The sequence below is a fragment of the Plecotus auritus genome, assembly GCF_963455305.1.
Source record: "Plecotus auritus genome assembly, chromosome: 6".
Lineage (NCBI taxonomy): Eukaryota > Metazoa > Chordata > Mammalia > Chiroptera > Vespertilionidae > Plecotus > Plecotus auritus.
In genome coordinates this window covers 17312366-17325175 of record NC_137773.1, presented here as the reverse complement: position 1 = coordinate 17325175, position 12810 = coordinate 17312366, and positions in this window count along the sequence as shown.

Genomic DNA, 12810 nt, shown 5'->3' with positions numbered 1-12810 from the left:
TTCAGCAACAGGGTCGGTGGCATTCCAACTACTAAAGGAGGTGAGTGCATCTGAAGTTCTCTACAACTTGGTGGCTTTGGGGCACTTTTATCTTCTAAGCAAAGGGATCGGGGTTTGATCTGTATGGATTAAAAGATCTAAAACCATTTTGAAGAATTAACTCAGCGAGGGGCCATCTGAACAGGGTATCAACCAGTATGCCCGCGTTAAGGTCCAGCTATCAACCTGCCCTCACCCAGAGCTTAGAGGCCAAATAGCAAAGAGATTGGGTCTCATCCTGCTTTTCTGTGCTTTCTCAACAGCACATATCTGATCCACTGGGGAGTTGCGGACAGAGTTTCTCACTGCTCCCAACTGACTCAGTTCCAGTACCAGCAGGGTTATTGTAGTGCTTGTCTGGCTCAACCACCTCATAAAACTTAGTAAAGGGATGAACTCACAAACACCAGAGACCTTGTTTTAGGGTAAGTCATTCAGGGGTTTCTTTCAGTGGCAAATCAGGAATGGGTACCTTTAAAGGGTCTCATGGAACTAACATCACCAGAGCCAGAAATCAGGGTTCTTGGTAGAGGAGGGAGATCCTAGCAAAGGAGAGGAAAGAGTCCACAAACCAAAATTAACCTAATTTTTTTTTTTTTTTTTTTTTTTTTTTGCTGAGGGGGAAGTGGATTTTCCATGTTAACTACCTCCCCAGTCAACTTCCTCTTTTTCTGAGGCCACCAAGAGGCAGAAACAGATCTCTTAAGGAGGTCAGATTTTAGAAAAGGTAGAGTACATGCATCCTTGGGCCCACTAAATGCACTCCCGGAGAAGCCAGATTCTGGTGCTTTTGACAGATGAGGTCATAGAAGTCCAAGATGCTTGGAGATTTTGAAAAAGGAACCCCATTCCCATAAAGCAATTGAGTTCAGCCATTGGATTATTTTTTGTTTTGTTTTGTTTTTTTCTCTGGGTTTGGGTGTGATGTAAGAAAGAGCTTAGTTTTGTTTTGTTTTGAATAACATCAATCCTTGCACACTCTATGCAAAAATTTTGTAAGCATTGCAATAATGCTATGAATTACAAGGAACTATTTTAACTTTATTACACTTTCTGTATAAAAAAATTTGTATTTAATATTATTTCAACTGCAGTCTTGTAAAATATATTAATAAAAATAATGATTGGTAAGAAGGAAAGCACCCTTGTCCACTTCTTTAGGGAATTCCTCTTTGATAGTTAATAATAACTCATTCCTACTTGATTCTACCTCAGAATAAATTTTCAGATTAACTTCTCTTCCACATCCCTTCAATCCATGGCCTAACATGTTGGTTAAGTCATTTTGACTCTCAGGAAGAGACTCACTCAACCTGCCTTATAAAACAGAGCTTACTACAAGGTAATATATATTCTAGACCTGGAGTCCCTAGGATTGGAATAGCTCAAGGGAATAGCCATGTCCTCTGTTCCCCTAATGACCTGCATAGATCCCTTTTGCTATAGTTTAACACACCCCTCCTAGATCAATGGGGAAGCCAGTATAGTCCTTAGTGGGTTAAAGCATTTTAATGGGCTCACCTTAGCATTCTTTTTTTTCTTTTATATTTTTTTAATGATTTCAGAGAGGAAGGAAGAGGGAGAGAGTGATAGAAATATCTATAATAATAAAAGCGTAATATGCTAATTAGACCAGACATCCTTCCAGACAACCTTCTGGATGAAGCCGGGGCTGCAAGGGAAGCTCGGGAACCAGGTGCCTGCTGGTGGCCAGAGGGAAGCCAGTGCCAGCAGCTGGGGGAAGGAAGGCCTACTCTTGCATGAATTTCATGCATTGGGCCTCTAGTCAATGATAAGAGAATCATTGATTGCCTGCCTCCTACATGCCTCCCACAGGGGATCAAGTCTGCAACCCAGGCATATGCCCTGACTGGGAATTGAACCATGATCTCCTGGTTCACAAGTCAATGCTCAACCATTGAGCCATGCCAGCCGGGCTACCTTAGCATTCTTGATCAACCTATAGATGAGCCACTTTTGAGCTAGGTGCCCATCCCTGGTTCAATCAGTTTTCATCCTCTTCCAAAGAATACCCTACCACTGCTCCCTTACATGGAGCCGAGGGTGAAATAATTTAGGATGAAAGGCTTCAATGCCAAACCACTCTGATCAACCCACCACAATCAGTCCTCCATTTTTAGCATCTCCCCTCCCCTGGCCTTCAACAATGCTGAGATTTTACACAGACTGTTTCATCTGCCTAGAATGATCTCCTGTCTAGCATCACTCAACCCTGGGACATCATCCTTCAGGATCCCATTCCCATATCATCTTATCTCCATGGCCTTCATCACTCTTCCTTGATACCCCTATTAATTTTTCTATTTTCTTTTATAATTATACATTGTACTATGGCTTACCTATTTACCTATTAACCTAAAACCCTACAATGCTTATATTTCTTTTTAAAGGAGCAATGACATATCTAAATTGGTCCTCATAATACGTTGTAATTCTAGGACAAATTTCACATATTCAATGCTTGACAGAACTAGTGTCCATTCCCAACTGTATTTTCATTGTAGGCTATGTCTCATCGAATTTAGCTCCTGACTGCAAATGACATCGAAGCAATATTACAGAATCCTCAAGGTCAAAGGCTGTAATAAAAATTTTATTCCCAATCAGGGTGCAATTTGTCTCCAAAGATGTAGTAATTTTATTACCTGGTTTCTTGTGTGTGTGTGGGGGGGGGGGGGGGCGGGGGGGGATTACACACACACAAACCCAAATCAAAGAAAGAGAAATCACCATTCAAGAAAGGTGATTCATTGATGAAAAAATGTTGAAGTGTAGCTAAAATAATAAAGAAACACTAATGAGAGGGAGAAGCTGTTACTGATGAGTCAAACTAATTGACATCATTGTTAATACAAAATTAGAAAGCAGATGAAATACCAGGAGGCTAAAAAAAGGCTCTATTCCTTTTCTTTAATGGAAGGAAAAAATTTTAAGTGTAAAATAGGTATAAATCAGCAGCTTTCACATTTCCTTCTATCTTGACTCTTTTTATAAAAGAAAAAAAAATGTAAGATTCTACAGCACACTTAATTCAGTCCCACTTCCTCGGAGGGAAAGAACCCAGAATACAGAGGTGGGGGAAGGGGATCTGAGTTCAGAGAAACACATTTCAGAAAAACTTGTGAACATGAATGAATTAGCTCCTCCAATTAAGTCCAATGACAGGTTAAGTTCAGTTTGTGAATGCCAAATTTTAAGTACCCATTTTTTAAAAAATATATTTTTATTGATTTCAGAGAGGAAGGAAGAGGGAAAGAGAGATAGAAACATCAGTGATGAGAGAGAATCATTGATTGGCTGCCTCCTGCACGTTGCGGACTGGGGATAAAGCCCGCAACCTATGTGCCCTTGACCAAAATCAAACCTGGACCCTTCAGTCCGCAGGCTGATGCTCTATCCACTGAGCCAAACCAGCTGGGGCTAAGTACCCATTTTAAGTTCCCACAAGAACACCAAACCCTGCATTGGGATCAATTTACAGCCTTCAAGGAAGACCTTCATGGCAATGAACAGCAGCCTCAGTCTTTGAGACTCCCTGGCACAGATCACTAAACATGTTACAGTGCTTGTGACATATTTCAAGATAACTCTTATTAGAATTTAAAATGGGCCCCTAAAATGTGAAAATAGACTATTCCAAATTATAGTATATTTTAATGGAAATAAGCATTTTGAAATGGCAAAGTTTAGGATAATAGATATTAAATCAAAGGTAGAAACTATAATACTAAGACATCTACCTAATCTATTAAGAGATCAAGTAAAGAGTTTCATTTAAAAATATGCTGTACAAAAATTAACCTATAAAATTTGAATAAAAGGAAAATCAATATATTAAAGTAGACTTTATGTTAAAAAGTGTTAGGAGCCATTCAGTTTAACAATATATCATGATAATATCACTATCTTATTGATTATATGTAATTAAACCATTAATCAGAGCATTTAAGTAACAAACACCAAAATCCAAAACTTGAAATGGTAAGAAATTTTCAGAGAGATAAACACAAAAGAAGAAACTAAGTCATCTATACAGACTAAAATTAATAAATATTTTCTTGTTTTCCTTGAAATCAATTTGCCCATTTTAGAAAATTCCAATCAAAGTCCCAACCAATTTTGGGGGCAAGTAAACAAGATAATTCTAAAATTTGTCAGGCAAAATAAAATAGAAAAAAAAGGTAAAGTATATTCTCTGCAAAAAGACACTAACATGACATAAACCTCACAAACTGTCTAAAAGCACAAAATAGCAATCACGAAGAGGGTAATGTTTCAAAAACAGGAGCAAAGGTCAATTGCATTCGATCATATTTCCCTACCAGGCTAACATCCTTCTCCTTTCTCTGTCTGGCTTACCCCTGTTCGCCCTCTAAGATTTAGCTCAGGCATCGCCCCTCCTGGAAGGATGGATCAAGCAGCCCTTTCTCTGTACTCTCAGGGAACCTGGACATACCCCTCTCATGGCATATGTTGTACTAAAGCAACCTATTCATTCTGCTGCTGGCCCCACCAGAACATGGGGTCACAGCCTTTATCTTTATCACCTGAGCCTAGCAGAGTGCCAGGTACCTAAAATGAACAGACCAGAAAACTCAGAAATAGATTCAAATGAAGTTAAGAATTTTCCATCTGTTAACTTGTCAGTTCAATCCACCATTTATTCTTAAGCACCCCAAAACAGAGAACAAGAACAAGGTGTGATCTCTGCACTAACACAGCTCACCAGTCAGCAATCTTACCAGTGAAACAAATAGCCAGAGACGTGAAAATAAGCAGTGGTGGGTGTACATGGTGCCAGGGAAGCAACTAGCTAGGATGCCATTACAAACCAATGGGAAAGGTACTAAGTATTTGATTATTATTAGAAAAATTGATCAGCCTTTTTTTTTTTTTTTGGTGAGGATAGGAAGGGGGACCTTTGAGTCCCACCTGAAAGTACCTCCACTGGACCAGAGTTAAATACATCTGTTCATCTGGCATCTACTGAATGCTTATTCTTTTGTAATTGAATAACACACGCTCCCTGCCCTTGAATCTCTGAGTCCAGCGGTGTGGATAGAGATCTAAAATGGTCAGTTCCAACATTGGATGGAAGAGCTGTGAAAACGATAAGAAAAAATAACAGGAAATCGAATAACAACCTACCTATAATCTGAGGAGGCATACTAAAAGAAATCACAAGGAGAAAAAAAGGGCAAATTTAAGCATAGGCAATTCTGTAAGTTCTTGCTTCCCTCACCCAACCTCACACGCAGCAGACTTTTTTAAAAATAAAATAATAGCAGTAAATAGGAGAAATGGCTAAAACGAATGCCTTTTAGGCACTCATGCAAATGAATAAGAAAAGCATCAAGACATCACTAAATAAATGAACAAAAGAGATAAAAAGCACATAATTCTCACAAGCAAAAACAATCTCTTTTTTTTTCCCATTTCTAAATGGTAAATTACTGGAAGATCTAACAGAGAATTAATAACCACTTTTCAAGAAAAACAAAGGAAAGCTACCACAATAATACTTACCTTAACTTTAAGATACAACCTGGTTTCAGAAACGTTAAAAAGAATAACTTAGAATTTACTAAATAAAATGTGGTCAATCTATCTAAATAAAATGTGGTCAATCTATCAAATAAATGTTGTTTAACATGTTCCTACCCTTGCCAAAAAAAAAAAAAAAAAAACCTGAATGAAACCAATGACATTTTTTAACCTACCAGATTGGTTAAATAAATAGTAACTGGATTGATGGCCATATAATATGTCTGTATTTTATACTTTGATTAATCCTGAAAAGAACCCTGTAAAGTAGGTATGATTATCCCCATTTTACATGAATAATGTTCAAAAAAGTTAAGGAACTGCCTATGGTAATTCTACTAGCAAATGGCAGAGCTGAGTTTTAACTTCAATTAATTTTTTCCATTTTATGAAGTTGCCTACTTTTCCTTGCCCTTGAACCTGAGTCCAGTTGGGTTAAAGGCCAAGGAACTAGGGGTGAGACATACACATCTGTGTGTTAGTGCAGCAGACACTGGTGTATCATGTCAGAAGGTCACTGGTCAGTATTTTTAAAGAGTCATAAAAGGGTTCAAACCCTTTGGCCTAGTAATCCCATTTTCAAAATTCATCCAAACAATATTTAAGTAGGAAAAGTTGTTAGCAATAGTGACATGCATTGCAGTAGAATTTAAGGATGGGAAAAATTAGCAATGCTATCTAACCAGATGAAAGGGAAGGCTATTTAGATCATGGTTATTTGGACTTTATAGAATATCATGCTGTCTTTGAAAAGGGTTGTGAGGATTTCATTTCAGTATGGCAAAATATAATGTTACATATGTAAAAATAATGTATACACATGAATCAGGACTTCTAGGGAAGCTAAAATGATGCAAGCTGATATTTGGATGAGGATATTGTAGGTATATTTTTCTTATTATAATTCTTGTGTTTGTAATATTTATATAATAAATTTTTTAGAAAAAACTATTATCTGCTCTTTTTCTATAAAACAGAAGTAATGACACATACTTTGATCCTACCAATAACCTACCATAAGGAAAATGGATAGACTCAAAATCGTTTACTGCAGTGTAATTCATAAAGAAAACATCTGAAATTTGCCTTCTCCCCAACAACAGGATCAACAGGTAGATAAATTATGGCACTTCCAGTCAATGGAATATTGTAAGAGTTAAAATAATTTTGGAAACTTTAGAATGATGTCACATGTTTAAAGCAAGCTAAAAAAAAGACCTAGAATTACATGAAAGCTAATTGCAGCTATGTGGGGGCTTGGGGGGTGGGGGAGCGAGGGGCGGAATGTATTGTTAAGGATGAAAAGAGACCACTGACAATTTTAGGCTATGATATTAAGGTATATCAACATGATTGTTTCTTCTTTTCTAAACTTTAAGTGTAGTGACTTTATAGCCATTAATTTTGTAAAATGGCTAAAAAAATCCCTTTCAAGCTTAGTCAAAAGAATTTATTTAATTTTCAATTTTCAGTCTATTTATGAATGGGTCAAATTTGAAAAGACCTCTGAACATAGAGAATACCTTGGGATTTAAAGGTGGCCTCTCCTTCCACTTCACAGAAGAATAAACTCTTTGAAAACGTTCTCTTGATCTCTGGGTTACAAAGCTCTCCTACAGATTGGCATCAAAGAACAAGCCGCACATCTAAGCCCTATTTGGGGACCAAGGTTGTGGGAACTTGGCTCCCCTACTGGAGTTAAAGCAGCAACCAGGTGGGAAAGGCCCCACTCTTCTCCCTTTTAAGGGACTTGAAAGGGAATCAAAGAAAACTTTTACCACAACTTGACATGGGCAGCTACCTTAACTGTGACAATAATAGTTCATGCAATCCAATCTTAGAGGCCCTTTCTGATCATTGCTATTTTCATTCACTCTCATGCCTCAGATTCCACAACTCTCTCCTGCCTCAACATTATAGGTTTTGTTAGTTAGACCTTATATTCTCTCATGTCAAATGGTTTCACCCATCTGAATCCCTCCCTCTCATGATTTCTGGGCTTCATGATCTACCTCCTTTAGTTCACATGATACTGTAATTCATGATTCACCTCCAACATCTGAATAATCTCTCTCCTCTCTACAAAAGACTCCATAATAGATAATCCACCAAGGTCCTCAGAACCCAATAATTGGCTCCTTCTCCAGCACTATAAACAGTTACTGCAAGGGTTCTTTTCTACTCTTTAAAAGCTAAATTTCTGGGAAACTGTAATCTGGCCCAACTCAATTATCTCCTTTAATCCTTTCCCCTCCAACCAAATTATGCCTCTTAACAGGAGTGATGGGTACAGACATTGAGGAAGGGCATTAAGCTTGCTGTCAACTACACTTGTGTCTATCTGGAGCAGTGTCCAAAACCAGATTCCCTCACAAAGAATGCCAGTAAATGTGGGTTCCTGAAACCTTCACCAATGCCTACACAGTTCTTTTCTTTAGCCTTCCTTAGCAATAGTTCACTCTCTTCCTTGAAGAAATATTCCTTCTCTTGAGTCTCTCCTTGTTTTTCTCAAATCTTTCTTTATTTTGCCTACCACATACTCAAATCTCCCCTGTGATACACTGGCCAAAAGCGTTCTCTCAACTGTGCCCACTACAAAAATTACCTCCCAAATTCTTGACTATACACACTTCTTCACTATACACACTTATAAATACCCTTCAGTATAATTTGTAGCTAATCTGATACTGCTCTCTAAAGAAAGTTCACCACTGACCTCCTAATGGTCAAATCAGAAGGTTTTCCGGAGGCAATTTCTCCATTCTGACACAATCCAGCCCTGAATCCACACTATAAAAGACTGTGGGGGTAGCCTACTCAGCATCCACTTACTGATCCTATTCCCTTCCAGAATTGCATTTGGTTCTGGCACTCACAATGCCCTCATGAAATCCACAAGACTCAAGGAAACATGAAATGTTATCAATAAATAATAGGTAAAATAAACCAAAGCATCAGAATTCCTTAATTTTTGTTTTCCATTTTGGTGTTTGGTGAAAATTTGGTGATGTCACACCATTCATACAGATGTGACATATATTTTAAAATTTGCATTCCCAACTTCATTCCTCAGACATGACTCTGATAGTTACAGCAACATTGTACAAAGAAATAGAAAGGGGCCTGCTCCCCAATTCCTTCCACCATGATGATACGCTTATCACACCTGCCCTTTCTCATTCTTTCTCCTTGCTTTTAACTTTTTCTTTGGGTATTATTTCTCCTTCCCCAGGCCATCAATCTTTCATTGTACAATAAGTACAGTTGGCACAAAGGCAGTGACCTTCCTTTTATGCTTTCCTTTTTTCTGCCTCTGTCAACAAGATCTTTATTGGATTGCCAAATAATTTTTTAAAATTATTCCACTTAATTGCCATAGCAACCTAATAAAATCAGTAAAACACATCATCTTGCAAATGGGGAAACTTAGTCCCAGCAGGCTTAGTGACCATCTCAGTTTACATGTGTAAAAGCAGCAGAAGGAAATCTAGAATCTATTCAGTGGCATCTACACCTACTGAATACCAACCATGTGGCAGGAACTCCAACCCAAGTGTCATACTTCTTTCAAATTCTGTTGATATAGCATGGATAAAAGAAAGTCAACTTTGTTTCCTGTCTGGCCACTAATTATTTGTGAGAAGCCTTGAGCCTAAGCTCCTTTCTTTGTAAAGTAAAGTTGCCCGATGAATGATCTCCATTATCCTCACATCTGTTATTTCACACAGTGCTCTGTAACTATTTATCATCAGTGACCAGTCTAATTCATGGACAGGATAAGCTCATTTCATTGGCCTTGTATTTAATGACCACTTTCTAAGATCTGGCTATGCATCTAAGTGTCTGGGGATTTTAAGAAATAAGTCAAGCATGGCCTCCACCATTATAGAATTTAAAGTCTAGACAATGCAAAAATATACAAAAAATTTCAGGATAATTTCCAGACACTTAAAAGTATTTGATTAAATCCTTCTCTAAGGAAGTGACATCTGAGTGGAAATTTGATACCAAGAAGTCAGGCACATGAAAAGCTAGAAGAAGAGTGTTCCAGGAGAGGAAACCAAATTCTGAGGAAAGTATGGAAAGTCATTACTTAGAAAGACTGAACATTCAACTATTTTTCTCTTATTTTCTTTCATGAATTAGACATATATAATGTAACTATTGCCTTTCACCTACTGGGAGAGTGCGAATATTAATCTGCACTCTGGGAAATGGGAACACTTTATTTAGGTGCTAAAGGATGGTTTCTATGGACTATCAAGGACTATAATGAAGGAACCAGAAGATACCGGGAATGCTTTTGAGGCTAACGAGAAGGAAGAGTATAGAGATCCTTTGAGGTTAATAAGAAGAGGACAGGAGTCCTAGGAAAGATAAAAAAAAAATGTAACTCTCCATCAATAAGACAATGGGTAAATAATGTAGTATTTTTATACAATGTGGATATTTCACAGCAATTAAAATGACCAACCCTCAGTTAAACATCCCCCAACATCCTGTTAAGCAAAAAATAAGAATGACAGCCTGGCTGGTGTTGCTCAGTGGTTGAGTGTCAACCTATGAACCAGGAGGTCACAGTTTAATTGCCAGTCAGGCAGGGCACATGCCCAGGTTGTGGGCTCAATCCCCAGTGTGGATGCCGCCAATCAATGATTTTCTCTCATCATGGATGTTTCTATTTCTCTCTCCCTCTCCTTTCCTCTCTGAAATAAATAAAAATGTATTTTTTTAAAAAGATTTGTCAAATCTTGATATGCATTTGTTACATAAGCCTCTGACCTTCACAGAAAAGTTTGAAATGTTTCATAAAAGTTTTTTGTTGTTTTTTTTAAGTTTCCCTGCATCAGGAATATCTCAATTCTCAAGTTTCCCTGTTTCTGTCAACGTTAGAGGAACATGGGCTCAGAGTTTGATGTAAATAACATTTAAAAAGTATTCTTATAGAACTGCATTATAGACTTTATGCCTATGACACATGCATTCCACAGGAGTGAGAAGAAAAAAAAAACCCAGTAGCTTATAGAGAAAATGCACCAGATTTAGTCCTGAAGATATTCATGGCAGCTTATCATTGAGAGAACGCTAGAAACCCATCAAGGTCCAACATTAGGGAGATGATAAATTACCATGTTATAACCATGCCGCCGTAGTCTACACAGTAATTAAAAATCATGTTTTCTAAGAATGTAAATGACATTAAACAGTAGCAAATCTTACAATGAAAACACACAATGCAAAATGAAAGCAATAGCTATTTTGAGCCACATAAACACATTAACAGGAAGAAAAAACAAAGGCCACGGAGGATCCCCCATCTCCTAGTGTTTTCTCCTTCTAAGTCACTGTTATATACCATCCCAAACTTTTTCAAATGTGCAATTCCTTTTGTATTTAGAAACAAATGCATTAAAGATACAGTAAAATGGAGAAGGACAATACAACTCTTTTCTAATGTAAATATATATATATATATAGTTTAATTATAGTTTACCAAAGGCACTTTTCTCTATGGCTTAGACGTTAGCTGGTGTTTTCATTTCAGTTTTGATATATGCTGCATCTGCTTAAAGTTTTAATCTTGATCAAAAGTACTGGTATATGCTGCTTATTGACTTAGACATTAGAATGCTCGGCCACTAAAGAGTCACTCTCTTGTCTGATCATAGAATCTCTCACCAATCTTCCAGCTAGACTCTTGCATCCTAGCAGATAATCATATTAAGAAATTTGGCACTTAGAAATGTCAGAATGTTATTCTTTAAAAATAATAAAAAGCAAATAGGAGGATCTAATTACGTAAGAGTTATGTTCCCGCTCCTCAGCTGTCCTCTTAGAGATGTACAGGAAAAGAGAAAGAAAGGAAGGAAGGAAAGAAGGAAGGAAGAAAGAAGAAGCAGGGGGACGGGGCAGACCAGCTCAACTGTCATAATTCAAATGATCTCCAAAGTCACTGGTTACCATTTGCAACGTAGAGGCTGCAGCAGACACTCCTGTTAAAATAATAAGAGAATGAGGGCATCATACAGAGATTAGGAAACAGGTTCAAAGTCAGTTCAGACTGAGGTGGTTGCAACCAGGCATCTCACTTAATATCCTGGGTCTGTTTCCTCGCCTGTAAAATGAAACAATAATAATCACAAAGTAAACATCAGTGGTTTTGGTCTGCCCAGCATGCATGCCTCCATTAGTTTGTGTATTTTATCTTCTGAGCCTCTTCCACTGGGTGCTTTACACACAAAAATCACCCAATAGCTACTGGCTGTATTCACCTGAACTCAAATTCATAACTCAGTAGCTGTTAACACAAGGATATTAGCCAAACAACCTGATAAGACAAGATTGAGTTTCTTCTCATTATAGGAAATGGAGAACACTACCTAGAGAAAGAGTCTTTGTATTCATAAATGGAGAAGGGCAAAGTGGAGACATTCATGCGATTTGAAGTCTACTTTTAAGCATGTCTTTCAACGCGGGAAGCTTGATTAGCTTAAGAATGATATAGTAATCTAAGATTGGTGGACACAGTATAGTGAGAATTTTGAGGGGACATGTTCAAAGGGTATGAGGGTATAAACTTAATATTTTTTTTTCTATTGGGGAGTTACTGGGTCTTCAGAATGCACGATGAAATTATTTGCAATCCTTATCTTTCTGGGAAAACATTTTCTGAAAGAGTCAAGTTATATTGATGAAGACAGTATAATCGTGGAGTCATATTAATGTGATGTAGGTTTCTTTCTTTAACATCAGAAAGAATTTGTCAAGTATCCAATAACAGCATTGTAAGAATAGGTTTTAGAAGAATAGTTGTTAGAAAAAAAAAACAAAAGAAGTAAAACACTCCCAAAGCTTATTTATTGCCTCATCATCCTAAGTCTTTTCCGTTAGTCAATTGCCTCATTCTTTAAAATGAGACCAAAGAAAAACAACTAAAATCCTGTCATTACAACATACAAGCCCTACTAGGAAATTTAAATTCACATATTTTTAAATCTTTTAAGATACTTCTAAACTCCTGGATGTTGGAGAACAACAAGAGAGGCTGGTTAAGTGTGGAGACTTTGGGGTTATCCCACAGATGCTAAACAGTTTATTTTGCTTATCACAGATTTCTTAGCTCTCTCGAAAAGATTCTGAGGCCATGTCTGATCTTAGCAGAAATAGTAATATGATTGATTAGCGATGTCCGCCACGAGCAGGCGG